This window comes from Somniosus microcephalus, chromosome 10, assembly GCF_052327205.1.
Source record: "Somniosus microcephalus isolate GS21.2 chromosome 10, FLI_Smic_1.0, whole genome shotgun sequence".
In the NCBI taxonomy this organism is placed as follows: domain Eukaryota; kingdom Metazoa; phylum Chordata; class Chondrichthyes; order Squaliformes; family Somniosidae; genus Somniosus; species Somniosus microcephalus.
Genome location: NC_140996.1, coordinates 173,612,466 through 173,631,612, shown reverse-complemented (window position 1 = coordinate 173,631,612; position 19,147 = coordinate 173,612,466). Strand labels below are relative to the sequence as shown.

Genomic DNA, 19,147 nt, shown 5'->3' with positions numbered 1-19,147 from the left:
CGCCCTGGCACTGAACCCTTCATTCGCCCTGGCACTGGACCCTTCACTCGCACTGGCACTGGACCCTTCACTCGCCCTGGCACGGGACCCTTCACTCGCCCTGGCACTGGACCCTTCACTCCCCCCAGCACTGGGCCCTTCACTCCCCCCGGCACTGGACCCTTCACTCCCCCTGGCACTGGACCCTTCACTTGCCCTGGCACTGGACCTTTCACTCCCCCTGGCACTGGACCCTTCACTACCCCTGGCATGGGACCCTTCACGCCCCCTGGCACGGGACCCTTCACTCCCCCTGGCACTGGACGCTTTACTCCCCTTGACATGGGACGTGTCATTTCCCCAACACGGGACCCTTCATTCCCCCTGAACTGGACCCTTCACTTCCTTTTGGCATGGCACCCTTCACTCCACCTGACACGAGACTTCCCAGCCTCTTTGGTGAGTGGGTGGTGTCACCGACGGTCCCTCAGCCCACAATGGCATTTAAATCGTGGGGCCACCCCCGACCCTGTCAACTTTGGTGAGATCAGTGGCAGAGGTCGTAGGCAGCACATCACAGCACTTGCGCAATGCTCCCGCCATGGGTTTCGGTACCAAGGAGTTAACACATCTTTTAAATTATAGGGCAGAGGAATGTCATAGGGCTGATTCAAGCATTCCTGTACTCTGATCACTAGCACAGCATTGCAGATGTTCCACAATTTAACATCAGTCTTCTTCCAGGCCTTCTGCTACCTTTTCTCGGTGGCCTTGGCTTTCTGCTCAGTGTTGGAGATGGCCAATATGAGCCTCCTGCTTTCAGCAGTGCTCTCCAGTCCCCCTTCAGGACCCTCCTCAAGAATGCACAATGCTCCTTTGGTTAACCTAAGCAGCAAAAGAGTTAACCAAAATAGTATTGTGGAATCTTGAGGTGGGTCCAAGCTGGAGGAGAAGAGGAACGCTACTAGAAATGGGAAGTTCCTGCTGTGAGAGCCATCAGTGGTCTCTCATATTTGCCAAACAGCAGCCTTTCATACTGACACTCAGGCCCCGATATTAATCTGCAGGTGACTTCCAAGGGGCGGGGGTGGAATTCCATGGGGCAAAATCCGGATGTCAATTGAGTGGGTCGGAATCTGTGATCTCCACTCAGTTGTACCAATTAATTTTGACTTCCAGGTTTCGCATCTCCAAGCTGTGCAGTGGGCATGATGCGCACCTGGTTAATGTGATCTCAGTTGTATTTAAAGGGACAGTGCACAGATGAAAATGGAGGTGTTCACGGTGGATGCTGCCCCTAGAGCAAGGACAGCTCCCAGATTCAATGATGCATCACTGGAATTACTGCTGGGTGCAGTCAGGAGGAGGAGGGACACACTTTTCCCCAGCAATGGAAGGAAGAAACCTGCTGCTCTCACCAAGAAGGCATGGTTGGAGGTAGTTGAGGAGGTGAGCAGCAGAAGCGTTGTTCCCAGGTCTTGGATGCAATGTAGGAAGTGGTTTAATGACATAACCAGGTCAGGAAAAGTGAGTACATTTGCTGATTCAACTACACCCTCTGCTTTAAGCCCCCACCCCACCAGCCCCTTTCACTCTGTCTTGCTAAGCGTTCTCTATCACATCACTTCTCGCACCCACTCAACTTTCAGCAGCACCCAGCCTTCACTTTGTATGCACTTCATCACGTCCCCATTTATGAATCCATTGTTGACACTCATCTCAATCCTTATGCAATGTGATACAGGTGTGTCATAGTCACCCTCACCAAATGCATTGCATCCATTGGGTGAGTATCTGACCTTCACCCACAGGTCTGTTTTTCGCCCATTGTAGGACAAGAGAGCGCAAAACGCAAGGGAGAGGGAGAGGACTGGAGGTGGGCCGCCACAAATAGTCCAACTCACTTATGCAGAGGAGGCGGTCCTGGAGATAAGTGGCACACCTGCGTCCCTTTCAGTCGGAGATGGAGAGACAGAGAGCTCGCAGATAGCTGGTGACAGAATTACAAATATCACTGACACACATATGCTGACTTCATTTCATCAATGATGGAACTTGAGAAGACTGAAATGATTGTAAAGATTGTAATTTTGCCTTGATTAAATCATATCCCTTTCTTTTGTTTTCCAGGGCCTTCATGCGTACAGCAAGTGTTGCAGAACATCCATGAGGACAATTCCTCAGGAGGACCTCATTCCTTCTGAGGGTGCACCATCACAGTACTGACAGCCATGTACCAGCGCAGATACTCGCACTTCGGTGGGTTCACTTAAACATTTAGTTGGGTTTTCACCTGGTGTGCCACACCTCACAAGTGAGCACAAGCAGACACTGCTGGCAGGGACTGCATCGAGGGTGTGATCCTCTCCAAGCTCTGCTCAGCTGGACACAGATGCTGATCCCCAGGAGCTATCGTTGAGAAGGTGAATGCTCGAGCTGCATCAGCAAAGTAGCCAGGTACTGACAGACATGCCACACATAATCTTCACAATAGTGGAGAGGATAGAGGAATCCAACTCGATCGCTAGTGGATTGATGGTGCAGGGAATTGCGAGAATGGCTGCCATGGAGAGAGATGCTGCCTCCATGGAGCTTCAAGCATGACTCTCAAATGAGTCAATGCAGGCCATGACCACGGCCGTGCAGACTTTGAATGCCAACTTGTCTGCCACCTTAAACAGGATGACAGGGACCTTATCTGTGGCCTGACAATGCGTCTCTTATCTCCATCAAGTTGATCTCCAGCAGAGTGGTAGGAATGAGGTGGCACTGGTCCAGGAGAGGAATGATGGCAAAAGGGGGCATGGAAGTAGGAACTCCAGTCAAAGCACTTCCACTTCTCACCTGTTGCTCCCCCCAGCCAGTACCCGACAGGCTGCCTCATCTCACAGTGGCGAAGTCTGCCCCTGCACAGGGGCTCCAAAACCCAGGGGGCATAGGCCAAAAGCATCTCAGCAGTCAAGACAGGGATCTGAGCAGCATATCTCTGCCTCTGCTGAAGCCACATGGGATGTACCACGTAGAAGTGGTAGGAACCGTAAGTTGAAGAAATTGTACTTTACCAAGGTACATGGGTATTTGGCAAAATCTTATTACAATAGCAAAATACTGTGGATGCTGGAAATCTGAAATAACAACAGAAAATGCTGGAAGCACTCAGCAGGCCAGGCAGCATCCATGGATGCTGAGTGCTTCCAGCATTTTCTGTTGTTATGGCAAAATGTTATGTTGTTAGGTTTCCTTTTTTTTATAATGCCACGTAAAATTTATTGATTAGCACCACATCCACATCTTGACCATTATTGCATCTCAAGGGCCAACTCGTCCTTTCACTTGTTTCATGATGAATGTCAAAGCTTGACGCGACCCATTGGGTGAATGTGCAATGGGTGGATGAGTGGTTGAAGGACTATTTAGTGCAACAGGAGGGGGGGTTGGTGCTGGTGGTGGGAGCGGACCACAGGATTTAATTTGTTATGTTTCACACTAGGTAAACCTTTGTGATATTAGGGCATCCATGGCAGCCGAGCAGCAATGTAAGCGGCGGGTCTAGTGATGGTTGCCCCATCTTCATTCGCCTCCTCCTGCTCCTCATCCTCATACGGAGCTGAGTGACGAACCCCTTCATCCTCCTCCACCTGTAACCTTCTCTGCTGCGCAATGTTGTGCAGGACGCAGCACACCACTATCATTCTGGGCACTCGCACTGGCAGGTACTGAAGGGCGCCTCCAGACCAATCTAGGCACCTGAAGAGTATCTTCAACGTTCCAATGGCTTACTCCTCGTGGTCATGTGGCTCTCGTTGTAGTGCTTCTGCGCCTCATTGGTGGGGTTCCTCAAGGGGTCATGAGCCAAGTTTGAAGGGGGTATCCCTTGCCTCCGACGAAGTCTGCTTCCTGGAACAAAAGATCTGGGATGTTGGATTGCCTCAGTATGAAGTCATCATGACAGCTCCCAGGGAATCTGGCGCACACCTGCATGAACCTTTTCTTGTGGTTGCACACCAGCTGCGCATTGATGGACGAATATCCCTTGAACTTTTTAAAAACTCTTGGCTGTTGTGGCGGTGCTCGTATTGCCACATCTGTGCAGTTGATGGCACCCGTACCTGGGGAATCCAGCTAGAAAGGCGAATCCGAGTGCCCGCTTATTCTGGCTATTGTCATCACACGGGAAATGTACATAATTGTCGGCCCTAGCAAACATGCCATCAGTGACCTGCCTTATGTATTTATGAACAGCCGACAGGGAGATCCAGGATATGTTTCTGGTAGCTCCCTGGAAGGATCTGGAGGTGAAAAAGTTGAAGGCGGTGCTCACTTTCAGAGCCACTGGCAATGCATGGCCACCAGGTCCAGCAGGGAGCAGGCTGCAGATGTCTGTCACCACCGCACATGACAACCTCAGCTTGCGGAAGCACTGCTCTTCCGAGAGGTCAAGGTAGCTGAGCCTCTGTCTGTAAACCCTGTGCCATGGGCAGTGCCTCCTGCGACCTCGGCACCTCTCCTGTGCACCTCTCACCTGTGCCCCTCCCCCCTGTGCACATCCCACCTGTGCCCCTCCCCCCTGTGCCCCTCCCACCTGTGCCCCTCCCTCCTGTGCACCTCCCTCCCGTGCCCCTCCCTCCTGTGCACCTCTCTCCCGTGCCCCTCCCTCCTGTGCCCCTCCCTCCTGTGCACCTCCCTCCTGTGCACCTCTCCTGTGCCCCTCCCTCCTGTGCCCCTCCCTCCTGTGCACCTCTCCTGTGCCCCTCCCTCCTGTGCCCCTCCCTCCTGTGCCCCTCCCTCCCGTGCCCCTCCCTCCCGTGCACCTCTCTCCCGTGCCCCTCCCTCCTGTGCCCCTCCCTCCCGTGCCCCTCCCTCCCGTGCACCTCTCTCCCGTGCCCCTCCCTCCTGTGCCCCTCCCTCCCGTGCCCCTCCCTCCCGTGCACCTCTCTCCCGTGCCCCTCCCTCCTGTGCCCCTCCCTCCTGTGCCCCTCCCTCCTGTGCACCTCTCCTGTGCCCCTCCCTCCTGTGCCCCTCCCTCCTGTGCCCCTCCCTCCCGTGCCCCTCCCTCCCGTGCACCTCTCTCCCGTGCCCCACCCTCCCGTGCCCCTCCCTCCTGTGCCCCTCCCTCCTGTGCACCTCTCCTGTGCCCCTCCCTCCTGTGCCCCCCCTCCTGTGCACCTCCCTCCTGTGCACCTCCCTCCTGTGCCCCTCCCTCCTGTGCCCCTCCATCCTGTGCACCTCCCTCCCGTGCCCCTCCCTCCCGTGCACCTCCCTCCTGTGCACCTCCCTCCTGTACCCCTCCCTCCTGTGCACCTCCCTCCTGTGCACCTCCCTCCTGTACCCCTCCCTCCTGTGCACCTCCCTCCTGTACCCCTCCCTCCTGTGCACCTCCCTCCTGTGCACCTCCCTCCTGTACCCCTCCCTCCTGTGCACCTCCCTCCTGTACCCCTCCCTCCTGTACCCCTCCCTCCCGTGCCCCTCCCTCCTGTGCACCTCCCTCCTGTACCCCTCCCTCCCGTGCCCCTCCCTCCTGTGCCCCTCCCTCCCGTGCCCCTCCCTCCTGTGCACCTCCCTCCTGTACCCCTCCCTCCTGTGCACCTCCCTCCTGTGCACCTCCCTCCTGTACCCCTCCCTCCTGTGCACCTCCCTCCTGTACCCCTCCCTCCTGTGCACCTCCCTCCTGTGCACCTCCCTCCTGTACCCCTCCCTCCTGTGCACCTCCCTCCTGTACCCCTCCCTCCTGTACCCCTCCCTCCCGTGCCCCTCCCTCCTGCGCACCTCCCTCCTGTACCCCTCCCTCCCGTGCCCCTCCCTCCTGTGCCCCTCCCTCCCGTGCCCCTCCCTCCTGTGCACCTCCCTCCTGTACCCCTCCCTCCTGTGCACCTCCCTCCTGTGCACCTCACTCCCGTGCCCCTCCCTCCTGTGCACCTCCCTCCTGTACCCCTCCCTCCTGTGCACCTCCCTCCTGTGCACCTCACTCCCGTGCACATCTCTCCTGTGCCCTTCTCTCCTGTGCCCCTCCCTCCTGTGAAACTCCCTCCTGTGCACCTCCCCCCTGTGCCCCTCCCTCCTGTGCTCCTCCATCTCGTGCATCTCCCCCCGTGCACCTCCCCACCGTGCACCCCCCCACCGTGCACCTCCCTCCCGTGCAGCTCCCCCCCGTGCACCTCCCCACCGTGCACCTCCCTCCCGTGCAGCTCCCCCCCGTGCACCTCCCCACTGTGCACCTCCCTCCCGTGCAGCTCCCCCCGTGCACCTCCCCCGGAGCACCTCCCTCCCGTGCACCTTCCTCCGTGCACCTTCCTCCGTGCACCTCCCTTCCGTGCAGCTCCCTCTTGTGAACCTCCCTCTTGTGCACCTCCCTCCTGTGCACCTCCCTCCTGTGCACCTCTTTCCTGTGAAACTCCCTCCTGTGCCCCTCCCTCCTGTGCACCTCCCTCTTGTGCACCTCCCTCATGTCCCTCCCTCCTGTGCCCCTCCCACCTGTGCATCTCCCTCCCATGCACCTCCTCTCCGTGCACCTCCCTCCTGTGCATCTCCCCCCCGTGCATCTCCCTCTCATGCAGCTCCTCCGTGCACCTCCCCCCCCGTGCACCTCCCCCCCCGTGCACCTCCCTCCCGTGCAGCTCCCCCCGTGCACCTCCCTCCCATGCAACTCCCCCCCGTGCAGTTCCCTCTCATGCACCTCCCTCCTGTGCACCTACCCCCTGTGCAACACCCCCCCCCCCGGAGCACCTCCCTCCCGTGCAGCTTCTTCCCGTGCACCTCTCTCCCATGCACCTCCCCTCCGTGCACCTTCCTCCCGTGCACCTCCCTCCCGTGCAGCTCCCTCTTGTGAACCTCCCTCCTGTGCTCCTCTCTCCTGTGCACCTCCCTCCTGTGCACCTCTTTCCTGTGAAACTCCCTCCTGTGCCCCTCCTACCTGTGCCCCTCCCTCCTGTGCCCCTCTCTCCTGTGCCCCTCTCTCCTGTGCCCCTCTCTCCTGTGCCCCTCTCTCCTATGCGCCTCTCTCCTATGCACCTCTCTCCTGTGCCCCTCCCTCCTGTGCCCCTCTCTCCGGTGCACCTCTCTCCTATGCGCCTCTCTCCTGTGCCCCTCTCTCCTGTGCCCCTCTCTCCTATGCGCCTCTCTCCTATGTGCCTCTCTCCGGTGCACCTCTCTCCTGTGCCCCTCCCTCCTGTGCCCCTCTCTCCGGTGCACCTCTCTCCTATGCGCCTCTCTCCTGTGCCCCTCTCTCCTGTGCCCCTCTCTCCTATGCGCCTCTCTCCTATGTGCCTCTCTCCGGTGCACCTCTCTCCTGTGCCCCTCCCTCCTGTGCCCCTCTCTCCGGTGCACCTCTCTCCTATGCGCCTCACTCCTGTGCCCCTCCCTCCTGTGCCCCTCCCTCCTATGCGCCTCTCTCCTATGTGCCTCTCTCCGGTGCACCTCTCTCCTGTGCCCCTCCCTCCTGTGCCCCTCTCTCCGGTGCACCTCTCTCCTATGCGCCTCTCTCCTGTGCCCCTCTCTCCTGTGCACCTCTCTCCAGTGCACCTCTCTCCTGTGCCCCTCCCTCCTGTGCCCCTCTCTCCAGTGCACCTCTCTCCAGTGCACCTCTCTCCTGTGCCCCTCTCTCCTGTGCACCTCTCTCCAGTGCACCTCTCTCCTATGCGTCTCTCTCCTGTGCCCCTCTCTCCTGTGCACCTCTCTCCAGTGCACCTCTCTTCTATGCGCCTCTCTCCGGTGCACCTCTCTCCGGTGCACCTCTCTCCTGTGCCCCTCTCTCCTGTGCCCCTCCCTCCTGTGCACCTCCCTCCTGTACCCCTCCCTCCTGTGCACCTCCCTCCTGTGCACCTCCCTCCTGTACCCCTCCCTCCTGTGCACCTCCCTCCTGTACCCGTCCCTCCTGTACCCCTCCCTCCCGTGCCCCTCCCTCCTGTGCACCTCCCTCCTGTACCCCTCCCTCCCGTGCCCCTCCCTCCTGTGCCCCTCCCTCCCGTGCCCCTCCCTCCTGTGCACCTCCCTCCTGTACCCCTCCCTCCTGTGCACCTCCCTCCTGTGCACCTCCCTCCTGTACCCCTCCCTCCTGTGCACCTCCCTCCTGTACCCCTCCCTCCTGTGCACCTCCCTCCTGTGCACCTCCCTCCTGTACCCCTCCCTCCTGTGCACCTCCCTCCTGTACCCCTCCCTCCTGTACCCCTCCCTCCCGTGCCCCTCCCTCCTGCGCACCTCCCTCCTGTACCCCTCCCTCCCGTGCCCCTCCCTCCTGTGCCCCTCCCTCCCGTGCCCCTCCCTCCTGTGCACCTCCCTCCTGTACCCCTCCCTCCTGTGCACCTCCCTCCTGTGCACCTCACTCCCGTGCCCCTCCCTCCTGTGCACCTCCCTCCTGTACCCCTCCCTCCTGTGCACCTCCCTCCTGTGCACCTCACTCCCGTGCACATCTCTCCTGTGCCCTTCTCTCCTGTGCCCCTCCCTCCTGTGAAACTCCCTCCTGTGCACCTCCCCCCTGTGCCCCTCCCTCCTGTGCTCCTCCATCTCGTGCATCTCCCCCCGTGCACCTCCCCACCGTGCACCCCCCCACCGTGCACCTCCCTCCCGTGCAGCTCCCCCCCGTGCACCTCCCCACCGTGCACCTCCCTCCCGTGCAGCTCCCCCCCGTGCACCTCCCCACTGTGCACCTCCCTCCCGTGCAGCTCCCCCCGTGCACCTCCCCCGGAGCACCTCCCTCCCGTGCACCTTCCTCCGTGCACCTTCCTCCGTGCACCTCCCTTCCGTGCAGCTCCCTCTTGTGAACCTCCCTCTTGTGCTCCTCTCTCCTGTGCACCTCCCTCCTGTGCACCTCCCTCCTGTGCACCTCTTTCCTGTGAAACTCCCTCCTCTGCCCCTCCCTCCTGTGCACCTCCCTCTTGTGCACCTCCCTCATGTCCCTCCCTCCTGTGCCCCTCCCACCTGTGCATCTCCCTCCCATGCACCTCCTCTCCGTGCACCTCCCTCCTGTGCATCTCCCCCCCGTGCATCTCCCTCTCATGCAGCTCCTCCGTGCACCTCCCCCCCGTGCACCTCCCCCCCCGTGCACCTCCCTCCCGTGCAGCTCCCCCCGTGCACCTCCCTCCCATGCAACTCCCCCCCGTGCAGTTCCCTCTCGTGCACCTCCCTCCTGTGCACCTACCCCCTGTGCAACACCCCCCCCCCCCCCGGAGCACCTCCCTCCCGTGCAGCTCCTTCCCGTGCACCTCTCTCCCATGCACCTCCCCTCCGTGCACCTTCCTCCCGTGCACCTCCCTCCCGTGCAGCTCCCTCTTGTGAACCTCCCTCCTGTGCTCCTCTCTCCTGTGCACCTCCCTCCTGTGCACCTCTTTCCTGTGAAACTCCCTCCTGTGCCCCTCCTACCTGTGCCCCTCCCTCCTGTGCCCCTCTCTCCTGTGCCCCTCTCTCCTGTGCCCCTCTCTCCTGTGCCCCTCTCTCCTATGCGCCTCTCTCCTATGCACCTCTCTCCTGTGCCCCTCCCTCCTGTGCCCCTCTCTCCGGTGCACCTCTCTCCTATGCGCCTCTCTCCTGTGCCCCTCTCTCCTGTGCCCCTCTCTCCTATGCGCCTCTCTCCTATGTGCCTCTCTCCGGTGCACCTCTCTCCTGTGCCCCTCCCTCCTGTGCCCCTCTCTCCGGTGCACCTCTCTCCTATGCGCCTCTCTCCTGTGCCCCTCTCTCCTGTGCCCCTCTCTCCTATGCGCCTCTCTCCTATGTGCCTCTCTCCGGTGCACCTCTCTCCTGTGCCCCTCCCTCCTGTGCCCCTCTCTCCGGTGCACCTCTCTCCTATGCGCCTCACTCCTGTGCCCCTCCCTCCTGTGCCCCTCCCTCCTATGCGCCTCTCTCCTATGTGCCTCTCTCCGGTGCACCTCTCTCCTGTGCCCCTCCCTCCTGTGCCCCTCTCTCCGGTGCACCTCTCTCCTATGCGCCTCTCTCCTGTGCCCCTCTCTCCTGTGCACCTCTCTCCAGTGCACCTCTCTCCTGTGCCCCTCCCTCCTGTGCCCCTCTCTCCAGTGCACCTCTCTCCAGTGCACCTCTCTCCTGTGCCCCTCTCTCCTGTGCACCTCTCTCCAGTGCACCTCTCTCCTATGCGCCTCTCTCCTGTGCCCCTCTCTCCTGTGCACCTCTCTCCAGTGCACCTCTCTTCTATGCGCCTCTCTCCGGTGCACCTCTCTCCGGTGCACCTCTCTCCTGTGCCCCTCTCTCCTGTGCCCCTCCCTCCTGTGCCCCTCTCTCCTGTGCCCCTCTCTCCGGTGCCCCTCTCTCCTATGCGCCTCTCTCCTGTGCCCCTCTCTCCTGTGCCCCTCTCTCCTGTGCCCCTCTCTCCTGTGCACCTCTCTCCAGTGCCCCTCTCTCCTGTGCGCCTCTCTCCTGTGCATTTGCTGATCCCACCATAGAATGTCGTCGCTGCCGTGGATGGTGATGGTCTTCCTCTTCTGATGTGCTGTCAAACACATCCAAGGCCCCTCCCATCCTGATCTTGTCAATTTGAAATCTTCAAAGATTGGAAAAAGCTTTATCAACACAAACACTCTCTGCAAAACATTTGCCAGAGGGAACTGAGACAGCAGCTGCAATAAGTGAGCATTTATCCAAAAGGAACAATGACAAGTATAAATACCCACCTGAACTGCTCCTCAAACGCACCGCCGTTAAACTCGGAAGTGGGTGCATTGGAGCCGGGTTGTGCGCCCGCTCTAAAAATCAAACATTTTTACCCTCCACCCGCTACCAACCCACCTGTTCTTGGGAGTTAAAACTCCCCCATCAGAGTTTCTCCGAGAGTTTAATGTGATTGTAACTTGCCAACTCCATCTCCCAACATTCAGTCATGCACTAACTGATACCAGCTATTTTTATTCCTTATATTAGCAAGAGATATCAGTGAATTATGAAGTAGAAAAGCTAGAAAGAAAGGTCATATTGCATTGTTCATATTTATGATTCGAAAGTGGATTTATTTTCTGATTTATTTTCTCCTTCTCTCCAGCGAACAGCTCACACCTCCCCATTGCTTCGTGGGTGAGTTCAGGAATTCGATAACAGTGGCGATCTTCTCTGTGAGTCACATCACAAACTCTTTGCCGGTGGTCTAATGTTGCGCACTCTGTTACTGACCTGCTTATCAGTGCAATGCCAAGGGAGTGCTGCATTGTCGCAGACACAATATTTGGATGAGATGTCTGTCTACCTCCTCAGATGGGTGTAAAACATCCCATGGCAATTTTGAGGAAAAGCAAAGAGCTCTCCCAGTGTCCAGGCCAACATTCCTCCCTCAACTAACACCACCAAAAATAAGATTAACTGGCTAATCACTTAAATTGCTATTTGTGAGACCTTATTCTGTACAATTTGGCTACTAAGCCTGCTGACATAATAGTGACTACAACTCATTGGTTGTGAAGCGTTTTGGGACATCACGAGGATGTGATGAGACACGACATAAATGAAAGCTCTGTAGGAACGGAGGTTCCTAGCTGAATAAAGTATTCGACTCGATGAATCAAATCAACAGGTTTTAATGAACAACGAAGTTAGCAGGGAAACTACAGGAGAAACAGTATACAGGTCTATACAGCTTGCTGGGCACTCGACGACTACTGGAAGATTCTGGAAGCTGACGTCATGACGTCATGACGTTCTTCGCGCCACTGGTGGTCATGTGAGCAGCGTCATGACGTCATCACACGGAGTGCAGGAAAACGCCATACAGTACAGTTAACAGGCAGTTTAAAGGTGCAGTCCGCGGTTGCACTATACTGTAGTTAAAGGGATTATTAATAATTGTTCTGAGACCCTTGGTGGCTCTGCCACAGCTCTTTCTTATATCCTGACCTATTTTAGAATGCTTGTATTGCATTTCCAATACAAACTATTTAAAAAAATATTTCTGTAGTTCTTGTAGCAGTGAATACTAGTTGAAGCTGCTTTGTGATCTCTTATTATCACTAGTGTTAGTTGCAAGTTAAAGAGAATAAAGCTACTCTGAAATGAAGGGGTGGAAGTGTTTGTGTGTGTGGTGGATCAGAGGGCACGAGGTATGTTCTTGACTTGAAGCTGTCAATATCTGTTTTAACTAAAGCAGTAGCAGACCTTCCAACCCAAGGAAAATTTTATGAAGGTGAACTTGCGGTATTTCGCACCTGGGTAGTTGTGGTAAACCACTGTATTGTATATTGCCACCTCTGGGTGGCGCTGTGTATGGAGGCATGCCTCAGCTGACTCCACCCACCACTGTGTGGGTTTCGTTCAGACTTGTTCAGTCACTCACGAAGAAGCATGGTCTCTTCTTAGCTAATAAAAGCCTTATTCATCTCTTCTTTCGACTCGTCATCTCTTCTTCGACTCATCACCTTTTATGAAGTAATTGATAAGCGTATCAATTTTATTAGCTAAAAGTTAAATGGCGACACCTGAGGAGCAACAACAGCAACGGATACAGCAGACATTGCTGAGAGCCCTCAGACCACCACGCCTGGACCTCGACCCTCAAGAGGTGGGTGCATCAGCCAAGTTTGAACACTGGCTGAGCTGCTTTGAATCCTTCCTCGCAATCTCACAGGTTACAGAGGAGGATCACAAACTGAAAATTTTGACCGCCCAGGTGAGCCATCAAGTATATATGCTAATCCGGGACTCTAATACGTACGTGGCAGCCCTCGAGCTACTAAAAGGGCAATATACGCGCCCAGTGAACACAACTTACGCCCGACACCTCTTGGGATCCCGCAGGCAGCAACCGGGAGAATCGGTAGGGGCATTTGCACGGGCGCTACTGGCACTCTGCAGAGACTGCGATTGTAAAGCGGTAACGGCTGTGGAGCACGCGCAGGGACTCGCCTGTGATGCCTTCGTCAGGGGCCTCCAGTCAGACCACACCCGGCAGAGACTGCTAGAAAGCAAGGAACCCGACCTGAAGACGGCCATTGCCCTTGCGCTCTCGTTAGAGGAGGCCCACCGAAACCTCGAGGCATACCCCCGTAACGGCGCCGAGACATGGCAATCGAAACCGTGGGACACGGGACCGCCGCCCCCGGCACCAACCGCTGCAGCGACCCAACCGAGACAGCAGCCTCCGGTAAGAACTGCTTCGATGCCCAGTAACCAGGCCCAAAAATGCTATTTCTGTGGCCAGTTAAAACATCCCAGAGCGCACTGCCCAGCTAAGACAGCTACCTGCTCGGGCTGCGGGAAGAAAGGCCATTACGCTAACGCCTGCAAGGGGAAGCCAGCCAGCAGCGCAGCGTGCGGGCCGTGGGAGCAGCCATCTTATCCGCCATTTTGTGTACCCCCGGCCGCATGGCATCCGCCGCCATCGTATCCAACGCACTCAACCGCCATTTCGTCACCGGAACCGACCACCGTCTCGGCGGATGACTATAGTGACTCACTAAGCCACATACTGGCCTCCGTGACGCTGGATCAAGCCCTCCCTCACCATCTATCCAGCTCCATGATGGATATCGCGGTAAACGGCCGCGCCACCAGTTGCCTGATCGACAGCGGGAGCACAGAGAGTTTCGTCCACCCCGACACGGTACGTAGCCACTCCCTCACGATTCTGCCAACGCACCATCGCATTTCTATGGCGTCCAAGTCCCAGTCAATGGACATCAGCGGCAACTGTGTGGTGACCCTGTCAGTAGGGGGCACTGAATATAAAAAATTTAAACTGCTAGTCCTGCCCCGTCTTTGCGCTGCCGTCCTGCTAGGGTTGGATTTTCAGTGCCACCTTAAGAGTGTCACACTAGCATACGGTGGACCCCTCCCCCCACTCACAGTCTGCAACCAACAACTTTTAAATCGCCCGCTGCAAACCACCTGCAGCCTTTCCACATTAAAAGTCCCCCCCCCTCCCATGTTCGCTAACCTCACCCGCGACTGTAAACCCATCGCTACCAAAAGCAGGCGGTACAGTGCCGGGGACAGAGCTTTTATCAGCTCTGAGGTGGAGCGGCTATTGAAGGAGGGCATTATCGAAGGTAGCACTAGCCCCTGGCGAGCCCAGGTTGTAGTCGTTAAAACCACTGCAAAACGCCGCATGGTAATCGACTACAGCCAAACCATAAACCGGTACACCCAGCTGGACGCGTACACCCTCCCTCGCATATCTGATATGGTCAATCAGATTGCGCAATACAAAGTATTCTCCACCATCGACCTTAAGTCAGCGTACCACCAGCTGCCCATCCGCCATGAGGACCGCCAGTATACTGCCTTCGAGGCAAACGGCCGCCTCTACCACTTCCTTAGGGTCCCCTTCGGCGTCACCAACGGGGTTTCGGTCTTCCAAAGGGAGATGGACCGAATGGTTGACCAGAACGCGCTGCGGGCAACCTTCCCCTATGTGGATAACGTCACCATCTGCGGCCACGACCAGCAGGACCACGACGTTAATCTAGCAAATTTCCTCCGTACGGCCCAACGGCTGAACCTAACGTACAATAAGGAAAAATGTATGTTTCACACCAAGCGCCTGGCCATCCTCGGCTGCGTGGTGGAGAACGGAGTCATCGGGCCCGACCCCGACAGAATGCGCCCCCTAATGGAGCTACCCCTTCCCCACTGCCAAAAAGCACTGAAGAGATGCCTGGGGTTTTTCTCCTACTACGCCCAGTGGGTGCCCCTCTATGCAGACAAAGCCAGGCCCCTCATCAAAGCCACCTCCTTCCCCCTGACACCAGAGGCGTGTGCAGCCTTCACTCTTATCAAGAACGATATCGCGAAGGCCGCAATGCACGCGGTGGATGAGTCCATCCCCTTCCAAGTGGAGAGCGATGCCTCCGACTTCGCCCTAGCCGCGACCCTTAACCAGGCGGGCAGACCCGTGGCCTTTTTCTCAAGGACCCTCCAGGGCCCCGAGACGAGACACTCCTCCGTCGAAAAGGAGGCCCAGGCTATTGTAGAAGCGGTGCGTCACTGGAGGCATTACCTGGCCGGGAAACGATTTACCCTGCCCACTGACCAGCGTTCAGTAGCTTTTATGTTTAATAATAAGCAGAGGGGTAAAATCAAGAACGACAAGATCTTGAGGTGGAGAATCGAACTCTCCACCTACAATTATGATATCTTGTATCGGCCAGGGAAACTCAATGAGCCCCCAGATGCCCTATCACGTGGTACATGCGCCAACGCGCAGAGTGATAGGCTGCAGTCCCTCCACAATGACCTCTGCCACCCGGGGGTCACCAGGTTTTTCCATTTTATCAAATCCCGTAACCTGCCCTACTCCATCGAGGAGGTCAGGACCATGACCAAGAGCTGCCAAATCTGCGCCGAGTGCAAACCGCACTTCTATAGGCCGGACAGAGCAAGCCTGATCAAGGCCACCCGCCCCTTCGAACGCCTGAGCGTCGATTTTAAAGGGCCCCTCCCCTCCGCTGACCGCAATGTGTACTTCCTCAACATAGTTGATGAGTACTCCCGTTTCCCCTTTGCCATCCCTTGCCCAGACATGACCAGTACCACGGTCATCAAGTGTCTGAATGACATCTTCGCTCTGTTCGGGTTCCCCAGCTATATACATAGCGACAGGGGCTCATCGTTCATGAGCGACGAACTTCGGCAGTACCTGCTAACAAGAGGTATCGCCACGAGCAGGACCACCAGTTACAACCCCCGGGGGAACGGCCAGGTGGAAAGGGAGAACGCGACGGTTTGGAAGGCAGTCCTCTTAGCACTAAAATCTAAGGGCCTTCCGACCTCCCGCTGGCAGGAGGTCCTCCCTGCAGCGCTCCACTCCATTCGGTCACTGCTTTGTACTGCCACTAATGCGACCCCTCATGAGAAAATGCTCGTTTTCCCCCGGAAGTCTACATCGGGAACCTCGCTACCGGCATGGTTGACTTCTCCTGGGCCCGTCCTACTGCGGAGGCACGTGAGGACGCATAAAACGGACCCCCTGGTCGAGCGGGTGCACCTCCTACACGCCAACCCCCAGTATGCCTGGGTGACATACCCAGACGGGCGGGAGGACACGGTCTCCATACGAGATCTCGCACCCTCGGGTACCCCTGAATTACCACCGTTATCCCCCTTACCACCGTTATCCCCCTTACCACTGTTATCCCCCACCACCCCTCCCAACCCAACCCCTGCAGACGGCATGCCAAAGCCCCAGGAATCTTCGCCAACCACCCAGACACCAGACCCGACGTCGGATGCTGCAACACCACCGCCGCCACCACGACGATCAGGACGTCAGACAAGGCCTCCTGATAGACTTAACTTGTAGTACCCTTCACCCCGCCGGACTTCACATTAAACAAGGGGTGAATGTGGTAAACCACTGTATTGTATATTGCCACCTCTGGGTGGCGCTGTGTATGGAGGCATGCCTCAGCTGACTCCACCCACCACTGTGTGGGTTTCGTTCAGACTTGTTCAGTCACTCACGAAGAAGCATGGTCTCTTCTTAGCTAATAAAAGCCTTATTCATCTCTTCTTTCGACTCGTCATCTCTTCTTCGACTCATCACCTTTTATGAAGTAATTGATAAGCGTATCAGTAGTTTATTTAAATCAGTGTATAGCATCGTTTGAATGCACCAATGATGAAAGTATTCCCTTTGTTGTGGGATCTCCAGCATTTAGAAGCTTATTGCTAATGTCTGTATATGATAACTCAATTAGGAGGTACTCTTTTGAATAAGTATAAAATCCCAAATTTATAAAATGTTCTACTAGGTTTGGGAGTGTAAGATAAATGAGGTTTAGTGCCTTTAAGGCTAACTTTGAACATCAGTTTTGGATATGGAGAATTTTAAGACATAGACAATTTAAAAAGGATGGATTCTTGCCTGTGTTACTTTGAATGGGTGAAACTGTTCGTTTAGACTAGAGTTAAAGAGCACAAGTAGGTATAATGCAGACAGATTTCCATTATGAGACTGCATACATCCTCCATACTGGATTAAGTGAGACTGGACAAATGCATTACCACCACAAATCTACATACCCTTCTCCCCACTATATTATCAGGCATGGGACAGATGTACCACCACATGAGGTCGCATAGCTCTCTCTGCACTAGATTACTATCTAATGAAATCAGCACTTACCTTTGTTGCAGTGGCCCCAGCACCAGATGGCAGCCACTTGCTTGTGATGATGAGGAAACTACAGGGTTGGGAAAATGGCATTACACAGCTGCATCGTGCCACATTTTGTCCCTCTGTGAATGGGCATGACCATTGTATTTTTAAAGGGACAGGCATGGATAATCTGAAGTACTCATGTTAGGTAAAATTCAGGAGTTCAGTGATATAACCTGAGTTTCCACAGTTCAGAATTCAGTTCAGGACTCATCCCTATGGGGTTTAGTAGATTGATACTTGACTTGTTAGAGCAGATTAAGACGCAAGATAAAATAATTAACAGGGAAATCCAATATAATATCCTGAGCAGAGAATCAATAATTTGCAAATATTTTATTCAAACAGTCTTTAATAAAATTGGAAAAGCAGACATTCGTTGTATCTCTGAACTGCATTTTAGATAGCGAGAGAACAGTGCTGATAATTTGATCTCAAGCAATCTCAAACTTTTCATTTTGATATTTGAGTAAAAATAATTGCACCTATTCTGAGCATGCCAGTGGAAGGTCAGAAGGTAGCTTAGTTACTGAGACATCAGACCCACGAGGCTCCTGTGGCCATTTGATCCACATACAGGTAATCCATGATCCTGCACTGACAGTTAAGTGATTCTAACATAAACTACATCTCAGAGAAGTGGAATGCAGATAAAAGCTTTATTTGTCTTCAGAAAAAAAAAACTTGCTGAAAATCTGTCTATTATACAGTGCAGACCTGGATGAAAGCTGACAAGAGCTGTTTGATGTGAGCGAATGCCCCTGTGCTATGTAAAAGCCAATGACCCAGCTGCCTTCAATGGCAGAATGCGGGCATTCAGTCACTGAGAAATCCAGTTATATGATAGATGACTGCACTGAACTTGCCCTTTTAAACTGTGGGGATCATAACTTGGGGAAGTCCTTTGTTCTGGCCAATGATGTCAGCAAGTTGCAGTCGTCAGGCTGACAACCAAAAGACAGCTGAAATGGGGGGACTGTGCCTTCAGTGCAATGCAGTAGCACAAAGGTTTGCTTATAATTTAGTTCTTGTGAATGAAAATACTTTTTTGTGTAGGAGTATATTTATCATTAGCTCATGTCTTTTTTTTCGTTGTCATGGTAATTCATAGCTAGGCAAAACTGCAGTCTTTCAAAAAATTGTAGGTTTCTTTGAAGACCTGATCTCTTATAATATGTTTCTCCAGTGAAATACGTCAAGCAGGGCAAAGGAGATGAGAGAAGCAAGTACACAGAGCAAAAGGCAGAGTGTGTGAAGTAAGAGTTATGAAAGGAAACCACAATCCAATAAAGCTGCATAAGACCTCTTAAAGGAATTCAGTAATGCATATCATTAAAAAATGTCAGTTTGCCAACATATTTCATGCAAAAACAAGTGGGAGTGAGAGAAATGGTGAGCAAGAGAGCCAGCAGGAAGCACCGCTGTAGATTGTTGTTAGGTGCCTAGCTAGTTCATCAAGAATTCACATTGAAATGCTACATTTGTACACGTAATAATGACTCCTAAGCTTGGCCCTCCCCGGTTAAATTTTAGCTTTAGTGATTATTTAAACACTGTAATGGGGAGAAGGGAAGACCCTAAAAATTGGAGATTTTAAAAAAAACTGATGCAGTAAGGGTTGTATATTCTTTAAATATTTTACATTCAGGATTTTTTTAAGTTTTGGTTATAGTAGGATTAATAGCTTTTTTATATTATACCAGAAACATTTACTATGGGTTTGGCTTTCTCCTTTACGCAAATAAAGGGTTAATTGTCATTATGCTGATGAAAATAACAAAGCTAAATCAAAATGACAGATGCACGCCATTTTGCTTCTGAAGTTTCCATTCAATCTGAAACTATTAATGTGAATGAAAGCAAAGCAGCCAATCGAGTGCCGCCTGTAATAATTCTGCTTTCTCACTTTTCAAGCACCTAAATTGACATAAACTGGCGTAAATGGTAAATACAAAAGATGCTGGAAAACTGAAATAAAAACAAAAGGTCATAGACCTGAAAGGTTAACTCTCTCTCTCCACGGATGCTGCCTGACCTGCTGAGTGTTTCCAGCATTTTCTGTAAATGGTAAATACTTTGTTTATCCAG

At 54.5% G+C, this 19,147-nt stretch overlaps 1 pseudogene; it reads left to right on the top strand.

Moving 5' to 3' along the window:
* The window catches only part of LOC147111864 (uncharacterized), a 43,303-nt pseudogene extending 24,984 nt beyond the window's left edge, over positions 1-18,319 (top strand).
* Positions 18,320-19,147: the final 828 nt, after the last annotated feature.